The following is a 16,974-nucleotide window of genomic DNA, read 5'->3' on the forward strand; positions in this document are numbered from 1 at the left end:
CCTTCTGCACCGGGACCCTCCGTAACCCCTGACATCGTTCCTTGGTCTCCATTTCCAAACTTTCTTCAGATTCTTGACATAGAACCATAGGAAAGGGATGAAATCACAGAGGGAAAGAAAACCATTAGAAATGATGGATAGAAGGAAAAACATACAATCACATAGCACGTCGCCTTGGGATTGGCGTTGTTCACTCTGCATAATCCCCTGTAGATGCACCCAAACTGCCCTGTGCGCTCAGCATCCGGTCCTTTTCATGGCTGAGTACTGGTCCATGGTTCCGGTCCAAACGTCTGGGACCCAGTCAGCCACCCACTGAAGGACGTCGGCACTGCTCTCAGCCGGGGCTGGTCCGCACTCAGGATCTGTGGACTAATGCGTCTAATTTCCCTGTGACCATAAGTTCTCACTTCTTTAAAATAAACGCTCAGGTGTGCATGGCTGGGGTGTATGGTGACCTCAAGGTAAATTCTTTAAGAAGCTGCAAATTCTTTCGGAGACATTCTTCACACAGTGCATTCAGCTCACACTTCCCTTAGTCATGTATGTGCGACTAAGTTTCTCTACATCTTTGCCAGCATTTGGGTTTGTCTGGATTTTATCGTAGCCCCTCTGATAGGTGAGAAGCGATACCTCACTGTGGTGTCTTCTGCATTTCCCTCCTGGCTGATAAGGGAGGGCTGTTCACAAGCTCATTATCACCTCGCTGTCCTCTTCCACAAACTGTTTCTTCTAGTCCACTGGCCATTCTCTAAGTGAAATAGTCTTGTCATTTTTTTCTTTTTACTGGTTACATTTCAGCGTGTTTATATATTCTGTCCACTAGTCGTTCACTGGATATGTGTTTTGCAAGGTTTTCGTTCAGTCTGTTATTTCTGTTTTTTTTCATCCCCCTTAGAGAGTTTGCAAACAAAAGATGTTGATACTGATGGGGTTCAATGTTTTCATCTTTCTTTTTCGAATCATGTATTTGGCATCACCAAACAATTCTTGCTTAACCCTAGAGCCAAACAAATCATCTAACTTTTTCTTCTAAAATAAATGGATATATTTTCAGAAAAGACTTCCTGAAAGGTACATGAGCAATTTCACTTTGTCCAGTGAAGAAATTCTGGCCTCTCAGAGAAGCGTGGTGACCATTGTCCCCGCAGCACATGCTTCAAGCACTGCCCAGCCGCCGCTGCGATGCCCGCAGCACTAGACAGGATGACGGTGTCACCCAGGCCCAGAGGGGAAGCCCAGGTGCAGACTGAGGTGTGTGTGTACCTGCTGGGGGCAGGGGGCAGCAGTTACTCACTCAGCACTAGAGACACCTCTGGGACCTGGGCTCTGGCCTGGGAGTGGGGTTCTCACTGACATCCTCTGTTGAGCCCAGCTGCTCTCTCTGCTCAGCAGGGAGCTGGTCACCAGGGCCACAGGGCCAGGAAGTAGATTTGCATGAGGATGTCCCTTGTGAGGATAAGAGAGGCCCCGAGACCCCACCCCCAGCTGTGGGCTCAGAGGCAGAGCTCAGGGCGCCTCAACCATGGCCTGGACCCCCCTCCTCCTGCCCCTCCTCTCTCTCTGCACAGGTGCTGTCCCCAGGGCTCAGACCCCAGGGTACCCAGGGATCAGCCTGGCCCTGAACATCAGCTCAGCACAGGGGATGCTGTGGGGTGCGTGGTCCTAGAGATTCAGACACACATCCCCACCCTCACTCTCTTGTCATCTCCTGCAGGTTCTGTGGCCTCTTCTGCAGTGACTCAGCCCTCCACGGTGTCCGTGTCCTTGGGACAGACGGCCAGTATCACCTGCCAATTTGGCAGCTTAGGAAGCTATTATTCTCACTGGCTCCAGCAGAAGCCAGGCCAGGCCCCTGTGCTGGTCATCTATAATGATAACAGCAGGCCCTCAGGGATCCCTGAGCGATTCTCTGGCTCCAGGTCGGGGGACACAGCCACCCTGACCATCAGCGGGGCCCAGGCCGAGGACGAGGCCGACTATTACTGTCAGGTGTGGGACAGCAGTGGTTATAATGCTCACAGTGACACAGGCAGATGGGGAAGTGGGACATAAAACCCCCTCCATCTGTGTTACCCTCTCCTCCAGCCCCTAGAGGCCTATGGACAAAGCAGTGACAGGTCTGGCCCGGTTCCCCCAGATCTGAGCTCCCAGGCTGCCCTCCCCCCACCGTCCAGGCTGCTCTGCACACGGTGGATCAGAGGTGGATTTCTGCCTGGCAGGAATGGGGCTGTCATGGTTTTTCTGTGCCTAAGGTGTGTGTAGTGTGTGGAGGGCCTGAGTGGAGACAGACAGAGGGACGTCCAGGGAGGCAGGAGAACCCTTAATCACAAGTAAGTCTTAGCTCTCAGTGAAATGGGATTATTGTCGTGTCTCTGAGTGGAAGCATTTCCCCTTCAGAACTAAGACCCCAGGCCAGCAGGGTGGAGGTCAGGGGACAGGGAGCAAATGTCCTCAGCAGGTCCCAGGGATGATATGGATGGAGCCCTCCCACGCCCTCACCTTGAATCCTGGCCCCGTGAATCCTGGTGATGGAAGGAGCATCATATATTGTGCACAGATTTAGAGCATATCTCATACCTGGAGGGCATTACCCACCTCCACACAGTGTTGGCACTTGGCTGGCAGAGTGACCGGCTCTTCCATTGGCTGTTGGTCCATCACTAAGGCAGCAGCCTCGGGATGTTGGGGAAAGAGGTGGGACCGGTGAAGCCAGTGAGCCTGGGCCCACGGCAGCCCCTCTTCTCATGTGGAATGAGCTCACGGTCAGAAGCCCCGTGAGGAAACACAGAATTCTATGAGTCCGGGGAGAACAGCTGGGGCAGAAGCACTGCAGTCAGAGAGGGCAACTCCCAGTCTGCAGCAAAGTTCTGTCAGTAAGAGCAGGGCTCCCCCTTCCACGCTGGAAGAGGTCTGATGTCATCCACTCACCACCGAGTCTCTGGCAGATTCCCGAGGGAAGGGTGTCCCACGGGAGCCGTGCTGGTCTCTGCTGTTGGCAGGCTGGTGACAGGAGTGGCCGTGGGCAAGTCGGCTGTAGACAGTGGATCCATCCTGACTAGCCCATGGCTGATCCTCCCCTTCCCATGGGGTCGCCGGGTCATGGAGATGGTTGAAGAGAGAGGTGGACTGCTGTCCACAGAGACGGTCCTCATGTCCACATGGTTATTAATACCACTTCCTTTTCAGGACACATGTTGCTAAGCATTTTCATGGGACACAAAGAACTGAATCTCCGGGTCCCTTTGTGGGGGTTCTAATTTTAACTTTTCCTTGTATTCCTGCCACGTCTCTGATGGTCCAGCCAAACTCTGAGTCTCAGCCCATAAATTAGCACACAGCCTCCTGCAGCCACCTCTGTGTCCAGGCTAAGTGGACCAGGTACCCTGCTCCAATGGTCAATCATCTATCCAGGAGAATTCTCCACCACTGCTGTCCTTCAGGGATGTCCTCAATGGGGGCGGAAGACCAATGGCTAACTCATATCAACCGGAAACCTCTCCAAACCCGCCTGAAGGGTTTTCCTCCGCAACACTGGTCATAGGCATCTCCCCACCAGGCCAGAGGTGCAGGTTTCTGGAGAAAAGACATTGAAGCAGGTTTTGGGCTCAGCGGTGTTTGGGTCGCTTCCTCAGGCAGCTCCCCAGGGGCTTCAGGACCTGAGGGGGCCTGACTTCATATCAACCTCCTCTACTTGAGGACAGAGAGCTACTGTGCATGCCCACCCATGACCTGGCTGCTCAGGCCTTGCCTGGTCCCCGTAGGTGTGTCTGGTCCAAGGGGACGTAGGGGCTCACAGTCACAATATAGATTCCACTGGGGCTCAGTAGCTGCAAAAGTCTTTCTCACATGGGGTGCTGTGTTGACACAGATGAATGACAACCGCTAGGCTGCCCTGTCTTTCAGCTCCAGGGACACCAGGATTATCGGCCAACACCAACGGTCTCTGTCACATGATCCGATTACTCCATTGGTCCCACGGGACTCTGTGGACCACACCCAACTCCACATTGGTGGTAAAACAGAACTACTTGTCTCCTGCCAAACCAAGGATCCCGTCGCACACAGTCTTGGTACCAGGCGCCAGCACTGGGACAAAGGTCAGCCCTGGAAGAGAGAGACCTGAGAATAGCCATCATCTGACTTTCAGGTGAACAGAGAAGATGAGACATGGGAATAATGTTGGGGGGGCCTCTCTCCTTTGTCCCAGACCCAAGAGTGTCCACTAGGATACCCCACCATCTAGATGGAACCTTGAAGGCCAGGTCTGTGTCTTGTCCACACTGACTTGCAGGAAGGATTATCTGCTAGAAGAAAGTGGATCTGAAGTAATGTTGGGTGGGTGGGTGTCGTCCTGTCTCTGACTTTGGAGCATTAGCTACCTCTGCCCTTGTTTGGCTTTGCACCAACAGCCAGCACCACCAAAAGTCAGTGCCTGTGTCATGTGTCCCCCAAGACCAAGCCCAGAACCAGACGCATTAACTTCCCGTGACCCCAGAGATCTGTGCAGTGATGTTGCTGGGGTCCGGCCGTCTCCCCCTGCAAATGAGCCTGCTCATATGTTCATAGCGAGCCTCAGCCCCTCATGCCTAGTCTGAGGCAGGCAGGGGCCACGCAGAGATGAGCACGACAGGCCCTGGGGCCCGCCATCCCTGCTTGGGGAGTCACACCTGAGCAGTGGTTCTGAATCTGCACCAGGACAGAGGACGCCCTGAGCCTCCAGCAATATGCAGAGCAGCCGCCAGGGGGCAGCAGAGTCACACGGCAAATTCACCTGCAGTGGGCGTGTCCTGTGTATCAGGGGATCCACATGCAGGGGGTATGTAACCACCACCTCACACTGCTCAGTTCCTGCCCCGGATGCAAAATAGGGACACTGAGGACAGCATGCAGCCTGCCCCAGGAGCTCACACCCAAGGGCAGACACAGAACATGATGGCTCTGTAACAATCCATGTACTTTGTCAAAGCACGAATTTTACCCCCTCTCTGGAGCCCAGGAGCTGTGATCAGGGGTAGGACCCTGCACCTGTCTAAGCCTCACAGTGTCACCTACAGATGGGTTGAAATAGAACAGATTCATCTCTGGGTTCTCAGTGTCCGTGCTGTCCAGGAGTGAGTCCAGGGCACAGTGAGGGTTGGACATGTCCCCAGACTCTGGGACCAGCAGGCAGAGGAGGAGCCCCTGTGCTGATGGCGCAGTCTCAGGGCCCGCCCCTCCCTCTCTGGGTCCCTTGGGACTGGGACTGAGCCCTTCTCTGAAACCACAGAGCCCCTCAGGCCGCCCCCTGGATGCTGGCTGGTTTGCATACCCAGTAGCTCTCTCTCCAGCAAGGGGATAAGAGAGGCCTGTGGGGAGACCTGCCCAGCTTTGCCCTCTGGGAGCAGAATCGGGGCACCTCCACCATGGCCTGGATGCCTCTACTCCTCGGCCTCCTGGTTCACTGCACAGGTGCTGCCTCTAGGATCACATCCACACCCGCCCAGGGCTGGGGACAAGCCTGGCTCTGACTGAGCTCAGAAGGGAGCTTCCAGTGGGCGCAGGAGGCTGGTGGTCCTGCTGCAGGATGAGGGGCTGGAAGGGATGACATCCCACACTGCTCAGTGCTGTGTGAGCCCCGAGGGGCTGTACCTGTCAGAGAAAGGGGGGCAGGTTTCTCATTTGTTCACGGACTCCATCCACCCACCAAGCCCGTGGGTCACTGGGGGTGAGACTGATGGAAGGGGCCTCTGGGGGCCTAGGGAACCCCTGGGGCCCAATGCAGGTCAGCTGCTGGGGTCTCCTGGGAAAAGTTCTTTCATCTTCCAGCCCAGGTGTCCTTTCTCTCCTGCAGCCTCTGTCACCTCCTAAGAACTGACTCAGTCACCCTCGGTGTCAGTGAATCCGGGACAGATGGACGGCCAAGATAATCTGTGTTGGGGACAACATTGGCAGTAAAAGTGCTTACTGGTACCAGAAGAAGACAGGCCAGGCCACTGTGCTGGTCATATATGGTGATAACAACCAGGCCTTAGGCATCCCGGACTAGTTCTCAGGCTCCAACTCAGGGAACACAGCCACCCTGACCATCAGCAGGGCCCAGGCCAAGGGCGAGGCTGATCATTACTGTCAGGTGTGGGACAGCAGTAGTGATAATGCTCACAGTGACACAGGCAGATCGGGAATTGGACACAAACCCCCTCCATCTGTGTCACCCTCTCCTCCAGCCCCAGAAGGCCTGTGGACAAAGCAGTGACAGGTCTGGCCCAGTTCCGCCAGATCTGAGCTCCCAGGCTGCACTCCGCCCACCCCCCGCCCTCCAGGCAGCTCTTCACATGCTGGATCAGGGGTGAAACATTGCCTGGCTGCATCAGTGTGTCCTGGGGTTGTCTCAATCGGCCATGAATAGGGGACAGAGGTCCTGAATGCAAGGACAGTCAGTGGGACACATCTGACCAGTGGTAATTACCTCAGCATCTCCTTTTGTGGTCACCAGATTATCCAGCATCAGACTCAGAATCTGCTTGCTCATCTGAGCCACTGAATAGGCAGAAACTTTCATGCACACCCAGACCACTGGGTCCACGGCGAGCAGCTATGTTGACCAAGTTAACCCTCACCCTGGGCCCTGACCTCACCGGGTCACATGGGATTTCATGGCTGCATCCTGCACCTTAGCGGGGCCCCCAGTGACAGTGGGATGACAAGGAGAGTCCAGGAGCTCCCTATAGCCTGACTGAGGCAGGAGGGGTGGGGTGACTGGTCTCCCGGGGATGGATGGACAGGGTGGGAGGGGAGCAGAAGTAGAGAGGGTCCTGGGGTTCAGTCCAGCAGGGACCTCTGTCACCCAAGTCTGGCTGCACTCTCAGGGGACACAGGGCCATCGCATCACATCCCCCAACTCCGGGAAAGGGTTGTTCTCTCCAAGGGTTTGCAGTGTCTTTGTCCCAAACATGCCCCTGCATGTCCTCTCGTGTGGCACGTCCTGTCCCCTAACACTGGAGGGAAGGGGAAAACTGGAAGGGAACAAACCCACCGCCATGTGGGTCCCAGCATTTCCACACCCCTGGTGTCTGTGCTGCTAAGAACTGTAAGAAAGTCTGAAGGAGTCTCTGAAAGACAAAGGGACAGACTGCAGGGAGTAAGGACACAGATGGAAAAGTGGGACCAATGAAGTCTACTCCTTCTGTGCTTAAGATTTAGACCAGCCAGGGAGGGGGCTGCCAAGAGCCAAGGTCTGAGAGAGATGGTCAGGTTGGCCTGGCAGGGACAGCCTTGAAGGCCAGGGTCCGTCTCTGCCCACACCTGCTCCCTCCCTCCCTCCCTGTTCTGAGGAAAGTGTCCTCTGCTTTCTCTGGACTTGCTGTTCACAAACCGTAAGTGAGACTTTTCCCTTGGGAATCTTCTTCCCCTGTTTCTTTTTTCTTTTTTAAGTTGTAATTTACATACACTAAAAATCACAATTTTTAGAAACACTTCTATGAGTATTTATAAATGCATGTAGAGATGTAAGCATCCCACCACCGCAGCAGACAGCAGCTCAGTCATTCCCATAATTTCCCCGGGCGCCTTTGGAGTCGTCACTTCCTCCAGCCCCACCTCTGGGACTGTTGGTCTGCTGTCCGTCCCTACAGTTGGGTCCTGGTCACAACATCATGAAATGCAATACACAAGGGAGCCCTTTGATTCTGGCTTCTTTCACCCAGTGGGATGCACCTGAGATCCGTCTGTGTTGTTTTCGGTGCTAATAGTTCACTGCAGGCCCCCTACTGAGTAGATTCCGCTGCATGGATGCACCTCAGTTTGTTTATCCTCCACGCTTCTAAAATTAGGGTTGGATCGAGAGTCCACTCTTTGACAATTTCACAAAAAACATTTACAACACTTGTTATAGGTACTTTGTGGCCGTAAGTTTTCACTTCACTCAGAGAAACACCTGGGAATGGAATTGATGGCTCCTACGGCAGGTACAGGAGCGCCTGTCTAAGACTCTGGCAAACTATTATCCAGCGTGGGCGCCCGACGTTGCTTTCTGTGGTCCTCAGCCACTGAGGAGAGTTCCCCTTGCTGCCCACCCCCTGAGCTCTGGGCATATTAGGTTCTTATCAGAGTCATTCTTGCGTGTGCTATGTGGCATCACGTTTTAATTTTCATTTCTTAAGTGACTTTTGATGGTGACCATCTTTCATGGGCTTATTTGTCATCTGTGCATCTTGTTGGTCAAGTGTTTGATCAAACCATTGCCCGAAGTTCAAGCTCAGAGTACCCCAGCATTATGTGTACTCATTTGTGTGTGTGTGTGTGTGTGTGTGTGTGCTTAGTTCTGTGTGATAATATCATGTATGTAGTTTGAAATCTAGCAGAGAGGTCAAGGAGTAACTCAGTTCCACGACCTCAAGTACCATCGTGTTTTACCTTTATAACAACACACACTTCCTTTCTCCCGTGCCCAATCCCTGCCCCTAACCCCCTGCAACCACTACCTAGTTCTTCATTTCTAATTTTGTTCAGAAGTTCTACAAAGAAATAATAACTAGACTCATAGAGATTGCAGGCTTTTGGCATTGCCATTTTTCGCTCTGCATAACCCCCTGCAGATTTCTCAAAACTGCCCTGTGCTCTAAGAGTCCCTTTCTCCTCAGGGCTGAGTCCTGTTCCAGTATTAAGGTACAGGGTCTGGGACCCAGCCTCCCTCTGCAGGACATCAGATCGGTCTCCCTTGTGGGCTGTTGTGTGGAATTTACTACAAAAAGCCATGCACAGGGCTCTCTGTGATCACCAGCTTTCGTTTCTTTAACTAAAGTGACAGGAGAGCAGTTGCTGGATCATAAGGTCCCAACTGCAATTTAGGTTTTTCAGATGCTTCCACACTTTCTAAATGACTAGTCCAGTTCACATCCCAACAACGTCGCAGGAGGGACCCTATTGTCCACGGCTATGCAGTATCCGGGCTGTCACTGTTTTTCACTTCAGCCGTGCTGATGGGTGTGCCGGTGTCCCTCACGCTGCTGCACCAGCATCACCCTCATGGCTACCTATCAGCGTATTTTCATGTTTCCTGTCTCTGCATCCTCTTCCATGAAATACTTGCTCTTGTCTTTTGTTCATTCTCTAAATGGACTGTGTTGGTTAAGACCTACTATTTAATTCTGAGAATTCGTTCCATACTCTAAACACTAGGTGTGTGTTGGATACACGGTTTGCAAAATTTTCTATGTGTCTATTACTTGTTTATTTTATCCTCATTAAAAATATTTGAAAACCAAAAGATTCTAATTTTGGTGAGATTCAACTTATCAAATTTTCCTTTTATAAATCTTGCTTCCGGTGTCATCAAAAAATTCCTCTATCACCCCACATCCTGGCGATCTTCTTCACTGGATTTCACTAAAACAGGCACCACGACATAAATGACCCACAATGTGCTCAGGAGAACAAGACCAACTTAGCTGTTTCCAAAGATGGAATTCTGGCCTCTCAAGAAGCTTGGTGACCCCTGTCCCCACAGCAAATGCTATGAGCATTGCCCAGCCCCCCATGCAATGCCCTCAGCACTAGACAGGATTCCGGTGTCACCCAGGCCCAGACTGAGGTGTGCCTGCACGTGCTGGGGGCAGGGGGCAGCACTTCCTCACTCAGCATCAGAGGCACTTCTGGGACCTGGGCCCGGGCCTGGGAGTGGGGCCCCCACTGATATCTTGCATTGAGCCCAGCTGCTCTCTGCTCAGCTGGGAGCCGATCAGCAAGGACACAGGGCCAGGAAGTAGATTTGCATGAGGATGTCCCTTCAAAGGATAAGAGAGGCCTCCAGACAGCAGCCCCACCTGTGGGCTCAGAGGCAGAGCTCAGGGCACCTCCACCATGGCCTGGACCCCCCTCCTGCTGCCCCTCCTCTCTCTCTGCACAGGTGCTGCCCCCAGGGCTCTGCCCTCAGTGGATTCTCAGCTTGGTCTTCTCCAAACCAGGAGCTCAGCCCAAGCACAGCCTCAGGGCAGGAAGGGAAGGGGCCCTTCATCCTCAAGCCCCCTCTTCTCTTGTGTCTCACAGGCTCCGTGACCTCCTATGAGCTGACCCAGCAGGCTTCAGTGTCCGTGGACTTGCAACAGATGGCCAGGATCACCTGCTCTGGAGACCTACTGGACAAAAAATATACTCAGTGGTACCAGCAGAAGCCAGGCCAGGCCCCTGTGCTGGTCATTTACAAAGATAGTGAAAGACCCTCAGGGATCCCTGAGCGATTCTCTGGCTCAAGCTCAGGCAAGACAGCCACCCTGACCATCAGCGGGGCCCAGGGAGACGATGAGGCCGACTATTACTGTCAGTCATATGACAGCAGTGATAATCTCACAGTGACACAGGCAGATGGGGAAGTGGGACACAAACCCCCTCCCCATCGGTGTCACCCTCTCCTCCAGCCCCAGGAGCCTGTGGACAAAACAGTGACAGATCAGCCAGGTTCCCCCAGATCTGAGCTCCCAGGATGTCTTCCCTCCTCAGCCCTGCCCTCCAGGCATCTCTGTACACGGTGGATCAGACCTGGCCTTAGGGTGGCTGGGCCAAGATGTCCTGGTGTCTGGGCTGTGAAACGAGTTGGGGAAAGAGGGCCTGAATGAGAGAACAGACAGAGGGAGACAGAGACTCAGTGGTAATGGACCCTGGATTTCCATGTGACGGTGACTGGCCACTCACCAGCCCAATTCTCCTGGACTGCTCCCCAGAACCACCCAGGTCATATGAGCTCCTGAAGCCTTAGGTTCCCATGGCAACCTAGGTCCATGAGCAGATCAAACTAGTGTAGCAGACACTGTGGAGTCTCTCCTCATGCTGATCCACCTCCTACTGCTTTTGGAGACTCTGCCAGCTCACAACTATGCCCTGACCAGGTTGGGCTGTTGTTGTAGAAATGGGCTCCCCCAAGGTCCAGCCCCTTCCCTGCGTGTGACTCAGGTCCAGTGATGCCTGACACCAAGGCTCCAAGTCCTTGCCTCAGTTCAGGATGACATGCAGCGTCCCCCACCCAAGTCCTCAGCCGTCACCGCAATGCAGCTGTGACCAGTGGCCTCCCTTGCTTCCTTCCAGAGAGATCTCATTCAACCTCGTGCATGCATTTTTCAGAGTGAATTCCCAAGGATCCCAAAAACAAATGGATCATCTGGAGGGAAGAGTATCAGAGACGAGACCTGCACAGAGAGCACTCTGCAGCCTGCAAATAGTCCTAACCTTCTGATGAACTCCCAGGAGGGAGGAATCATCCTGAGGTTGAGGAAGGAGCCACCGAAGATGTTGGAGGAAGTTCCACAGAATAACACAAACATCAGAAGAGGGCTGCTCCCCAGTCAGAGGGAGAAGCTCCAAATTAAGGCCTCAGGGTGACCAGTCAGAAGAACTCACACTAGTAGTGGAGATAATCAGCCCCATATGAAAGGCCACCCTGGTTACATTTAAGAAAATGTAAAAGCAAATATAGAAAGGATTTAAGTGTCTCCAAGTCAGTTTACAGGTATAACAGAGAAAGGAGAGAAAGAGAGAAAGAGAGAAAGAGAGACAGAGAGACAGAGAGAAAGAAAGAAAGAAAGAAAGAAAGAAAGAAAGAAAGAAAGAAAGAAAGAAAGAAAGAAAGAAAGAAAGAAAAGAAAAGAAGGAAGGAAGAAAGGAAGGAAGGAAGGAAGGAAGGAAGGAAGGAAGGAAGGAAGGAAGGGAGGAAGAGAGGAAGAAAGAAAGAAAGAAGGAAAGAAAGAAGGAAAGAAAGAAGGAAAGAAAGAAAGAAAGAAAGAAAGAAAGAAAGAAAGAAAGAAAGAAAGAAAGAAAGAAAAGAAAAGGAAAGAAAAGGAAAGGAAAGAAAAGGAAAGGAAAGAAGGAAGGAAGAAAGAAAAGAAGGAAGGAAGAACCAAAGAAAGAAAGGAAAGAAGGAAGAGAGAGAGAAAGAAAGGAAGGAAGAAAAATCAAACATACAGGGAGAAATAAAAAATAACCTGTACCCAGCAAGGAAAATTCACAATACCTGAATCCTACCAAAAATATCCTATAAAGAATCAGGAGAATAAGGGCCATAATAAGTAAAAAAATTAATTAATTGAAGCTTGCCCTGGAATTGCCCAGACAGACAAGGAGACAAAAGCAATGTTTATAACTTTATTCCATTTTTTCTTGAGGTCGAGGAAAGATTGAACATGGTAAGTGGAGACATGAAATATTGAAAAGTAATGCAAATTGAACTTCTACAAATGAAACCCACAGCAATTAAGATCAAAATACACCGGGTGAGACTGACAGCACGTAGACGTTGGAAAAGAAAACATGAGTGAACCTGATGACATAGCAACCGAACCGAAACTCTTCAAACTGAAACACAGAGAAAGTATGACCCCAAAAATGACCAGGGACATCACCCCATCTCTAACACACCACCCATGCGGCCTGAGAGAAGTTATATTGTTAACCTCTTTCCCACAGCATTCAAAGGTCTGGGATCTGACTCAAGCTCAATTGCTGAGGGCAGGACAGGTAAATTCCAAGACTCAGGTGGACTGAGAAAGACTTAGGAGGCCAGCAGGAAGGGCTGAGGGTTTCCACAGTGACAGAGTCCCGAGCTCCTGAGGCGACTGGGTACTCGGAATTGGGGTGGGGGCTCAGCTCACTCCAGCGTGAACTATGCTTAACTGATTACATCTGAACAGGCTCTAGTTTTGAATAAAGTCCCACTCTCAGGCACTCCTGGCTAGGACTTCAGCTGGTGAGTGTGAGGGGTCCCACACGCGTGTGTGCACTTTGGGGTGGCCAGAAATTTTTGTCAGTGTCAAATGTCACAACCCCAAAACTTTGTTCCTTCATCATGTTCCTACTCCTGTTCCAATGCCTGTGCTGTGTAGTAAGTATCTGGATAAGGAATAAGGATGTCATCAGCTGTAAGAGGAGAGAACATTCATGAGTACTTAATGCGCAGCAAGCACCATCAAAGCTCCTCCATTTTATTCCCTTGTTTAATCACAAATAATCTGTGAGAAAGCATTCCCCTGACAACCCAGGTCACAGATGGGGAAACTGAGGCGTGCAGGGCTGAGCAGCTTGGTCCAAGTCAGAACAAGAATGTGGCAGCCCGGCAGCACACCAAGTTCTCTCCAGCACGGAACCCCCGGTCTTCAGCACCTTCCTGCGGCCTCTCACTGTGCTTTCAGCTGAGACATGACATTTTCTAACGTGCAGGAAAGCCCTCTCTCCTATTTCAAACACAAGTGACCGATATTGTGACTTTGAAGTGCTGCCCTGTCCAATAGAAACAAAATTTGAAGCCCATCTGTCATTTAAAATTTTTTCAATAGACACTTTAAAAAAATTAAGAGATGTAGATGCAATTAGATTCCATGATAGCTTTGCCTTAATTCTGTTCATTGAAAGTATCATTTCAATATGAATTAAATGTACAAATATTGAAACATTCTACACTACACTGTCCTAAATCTTTGGCACCTGCTGGGTATTTCAGATCGACAGCCTATCTCTACTGGGTCCATCCGCACTGCATGATCAGCGGCCACCTTGATTGTGGCCACCATATTGGACAGAGCAGGTGAGCTGGATGAGGTTTCCTTGGGTAACTGTGCCTGCAACATATAGTCCCCACCACCAGGAGGCGACAGCGGGTCCCAAACACAAAGGCCTCATTGGGGAGAAACTGCTGCTCCACTTTCCACCCAAGTCAGTGTCACTGAGGCCACCCAGAAATGAAGGGATTTATGTGTCCAGAAGGCTTCCTTCTGTAAGAAAAGATAATAAATGCAATCTGACAGATCCAGCTGAGCCATCAAGCACAGTTTTATTATAATGCAAAATGAATAACAATAGTGTGTACATTTTTAAATAAATATTGCTACAAGCATCCCTCTCAGGGGGAAGTTGGCTTCCAAAAACCCCATGACAAGTTATAGTTTGTGCAGAGATCTAGAAGCCAAAGTGGACCATAAGGAATATTTTATTGATGTGGGATACAGAAGAGAGGGTTGGGACAGGAGGAGCTCAGGGGCCTGAATTGGGGGAGGCAGGGAGTTTGGGGGGACAGGGCGAGGAGGGTAATGAAAGATCAGGCTCTGAAGTCAGTCCCCTGGGTGGAATCTTGACGCACTCATCGCTGTCGGGGGACCCTGGGAACATGGTTGAACCTCCCAATGGAGGTTCCTCCTGATTAGACTGGGGAGAGGTGTGCCTTCAGCAGAGGGCGCTGTTGAGTTATTATGATGCCAGGTGAGGTGGTGCAGGAAAACTCACCAAGGGTCTGGCATCTATTGGCAGCTCCAAAGCAGTCATTCTGCTGAACTAGAGACACGTGTAGGATGGGATCCATCTGGGAGCATCCAGGGCACTGTAGGTTCTGCTTTGGAGACCCTAAGAGGTCCAAGTCCCCTGGGCAAGGTCCAGTGCAAGGGGCATGACTGATGTTTCCTTGAAGACTTTTCTCTTGGGGAGAATAACTCTCATTCTGAAACCCTGACTTGGCACTTCCAACCTCACGGAATTACCAAAGAGAGGTCCCTGGGCTCAGGGCTGAGACAACAGCAGAGCCACAGGACAGGGAGTAGGGAATAGATTTGAATTCAGTGCTCCTCTCTTCGCGAGCTGTGGTTGGGAGAGGAGAGGATAAAACAGGGGCTTGGAGAGGCTGTCCAGCTGGGCATCCTCAGGGCAGAGCTCACACAGTCTCTGCCCACCATGGCCTGGGCTCCCTCCTACCTCCTGCCTCTCCTTTTCTCCACAAGTCAGAGTGGCCCAGGGCCCTCGGGGGCCTCCCAATCCCTCCCCTCAAGCCGGGTGCTCAGGGTCACCTGTCCAGTCCCAGTGCAGTCAGCCTCATCCCTGCATCTCTGTTCGCAGGTCTCTGTGCTGCGCCTGTGCTGACCCAGCCCCCGTCGGCCTCTGCCTCCCCGGGAACGGCGGTCAGGCTCCCCTGCACCCTGAGCAGTGAGCACAGCACACACTACATTCAGTGGTTTCGGCAGAGATCAGGGCAGACCCCTTCATTCCTGATGAAGGTGACCAGTGATGGAACAGTCACCAAGGGGGATGGGCTTCCCGGTCGCTTCTCAGGCTCCAGCTCCGGGGCTGACCGCTACCTGACCGTCTCCAACATCTAGGCCGAGGACAAGGCTAACTATTACTGTGGAGTCAACTATAAAAGTGATGACAAATTCGGGTAATCCACAGTGACACAGAAAATGGGGAAATTAGACCAAAACCTCCTTCCCCGTACCCACTGCCTCATGGGGACCAGGGTGGGCTGCTCCCTGTCCCATCTGCCCAGGGACCTAAATTTTGGGCCTCCTCCTTGCAAACCCATCACCCTCACCCACTCCACAAGACACACCTTGGGAGAGTCAGGCACAGATTAAACTTTAGGTGATTTTGTCAACACAACATTCTGTTTCCTACTCCCCAAGCCTGTGGGAATGATGCTGGTAGAGACTACACAGGCCTAGGGGCACATGACCTTGGGTGGGGGGGCTGGGCTGAGATGACCCCAATCACAAGAGCCATCAGGCCGCATGCTCCAACTGTAGGATCTCTCAGGGAAGGAACATGGATCTTGGGATTTAGAGGTGACAATGAATGTCTGACCATCATGTGTCTCAACTCCGGTGCCCATGGAGAAGGGAGGGAGTCCTGTCATGACTGGAGGCTCAGCAGGAAGCATGTGGACTCAGGGCAGGGAGGACAGGAGACTTCACCCTGAGGTGGGAACAGAGCTGTGTCCTATGAAGAGTCAGGGCATGTTGGGGGATCTGTGCAGGACAGACCTGGACCAGGCTGGGCTTCCCCAACTGGGGCAGATTCTCAGCTTGAGGTGTCAAGAATGGCTCCACATCTGCCCACAGGACATTCCGAGGACTGGTAAGGACCACATGCCCCGGGACATCACTGGGGAGGGAAACAAGGGACGCTGATGTGGAGAATATGGTCGCCCCACCCCAAGTCTCAGCCTGGGGTGACGCAATCATAAGCATTGGCAAGGCAGATGTGTGGATGTGAGGTTCCTACGCAACATTCCTGGAGTTTGAAAAACAAGCACATTTCATGCACCCAGACCACTGAGTCCATGGGGAGTATCTGTGTTGACCAATAACTCTGATTCTGGGCCCTGACCTGACCAGGATTGGGTGGTATTTCACGGCTGGATCCTGAACCTCAGCAGGGCCCCCAGTGATGGAAGAAATAGGGAGAGTCTGGGGGCTGCCTGTGGCATGGATGAGGCCAAGGGGGCAGGAGGGGTGGGTCTCCCTGGGAAGGATGGTCAGGGAGGGGATGGTAGCAGGACTACAGAGGATCATGGGGCTCAGTCCAGCAGGGACATCTGTCACCCAAGACTGGCTGCCCTCTAAGGAGACACAGGTCCATCAGGTAACAAACCCACTGCCATGCGAGTCCCAGCACCTCCACACCCCTGGTGTCTGTGCTGCTAAGAACTGTAAGAAAGTCTGAAGGAGTCTCTGAAAGACAGAGGGACAGACTGCAGGGAGTAAGGACATGGAAGAAATAGTGGGACCAATAAAATCTATTCTTTCTGTGCTTAGATGGACACCAGCCTGGGAGGAGTCTGCCAGTACAGAGCCAAGGTCAGAGAGATATGGTCAGGGTGGGCTGGCAGGGACAGCCTTGAAGGCCAGGGTCCGTCTCTGCCCACACCTGCTCCCTCCCTCCCTCGCTCCCTCCCTCCCTGTTCTGAGGAAAGTGTCCTCTGCTTTCTCTGGACTTGGTGTTCACAATCTCTAAGTGAGAATTTGCACTTGGGAATATTCTTCCACTGTTTCTTTATTCTTTTTTTGGTTATAATTTACATATGCTAAAAAATTACAACTTTTAGAAACACTTCTAAGAGTATTTATAAATGCATATAGAGAAGTAAGCATCCTGCTGCTGCAGCAGCCAGCAGCTCAGTCATTCCCATAACTTCCCCAGGGGCCTTTGGGAGCGGCCCTTCCTCCAGCCCCGCCTGTGGGACTGCTGGTC

This window comes from Camelus bactrianus, chromosome 32 (assembly GCF_048773025.1).
Source record: "Camelus bactrianus isolate YW-2024 breed Bactrian camel chromosome 32, ASM4877302v1, whole genome shotgun sequence".
NCBI classification, from domain to species: domain Eukaryota; kingdom Metazoa; phylum Chordata; class Mammalia; order Artiodactyla; family Camelidae; genus Camelus; species Camelus bactrianus.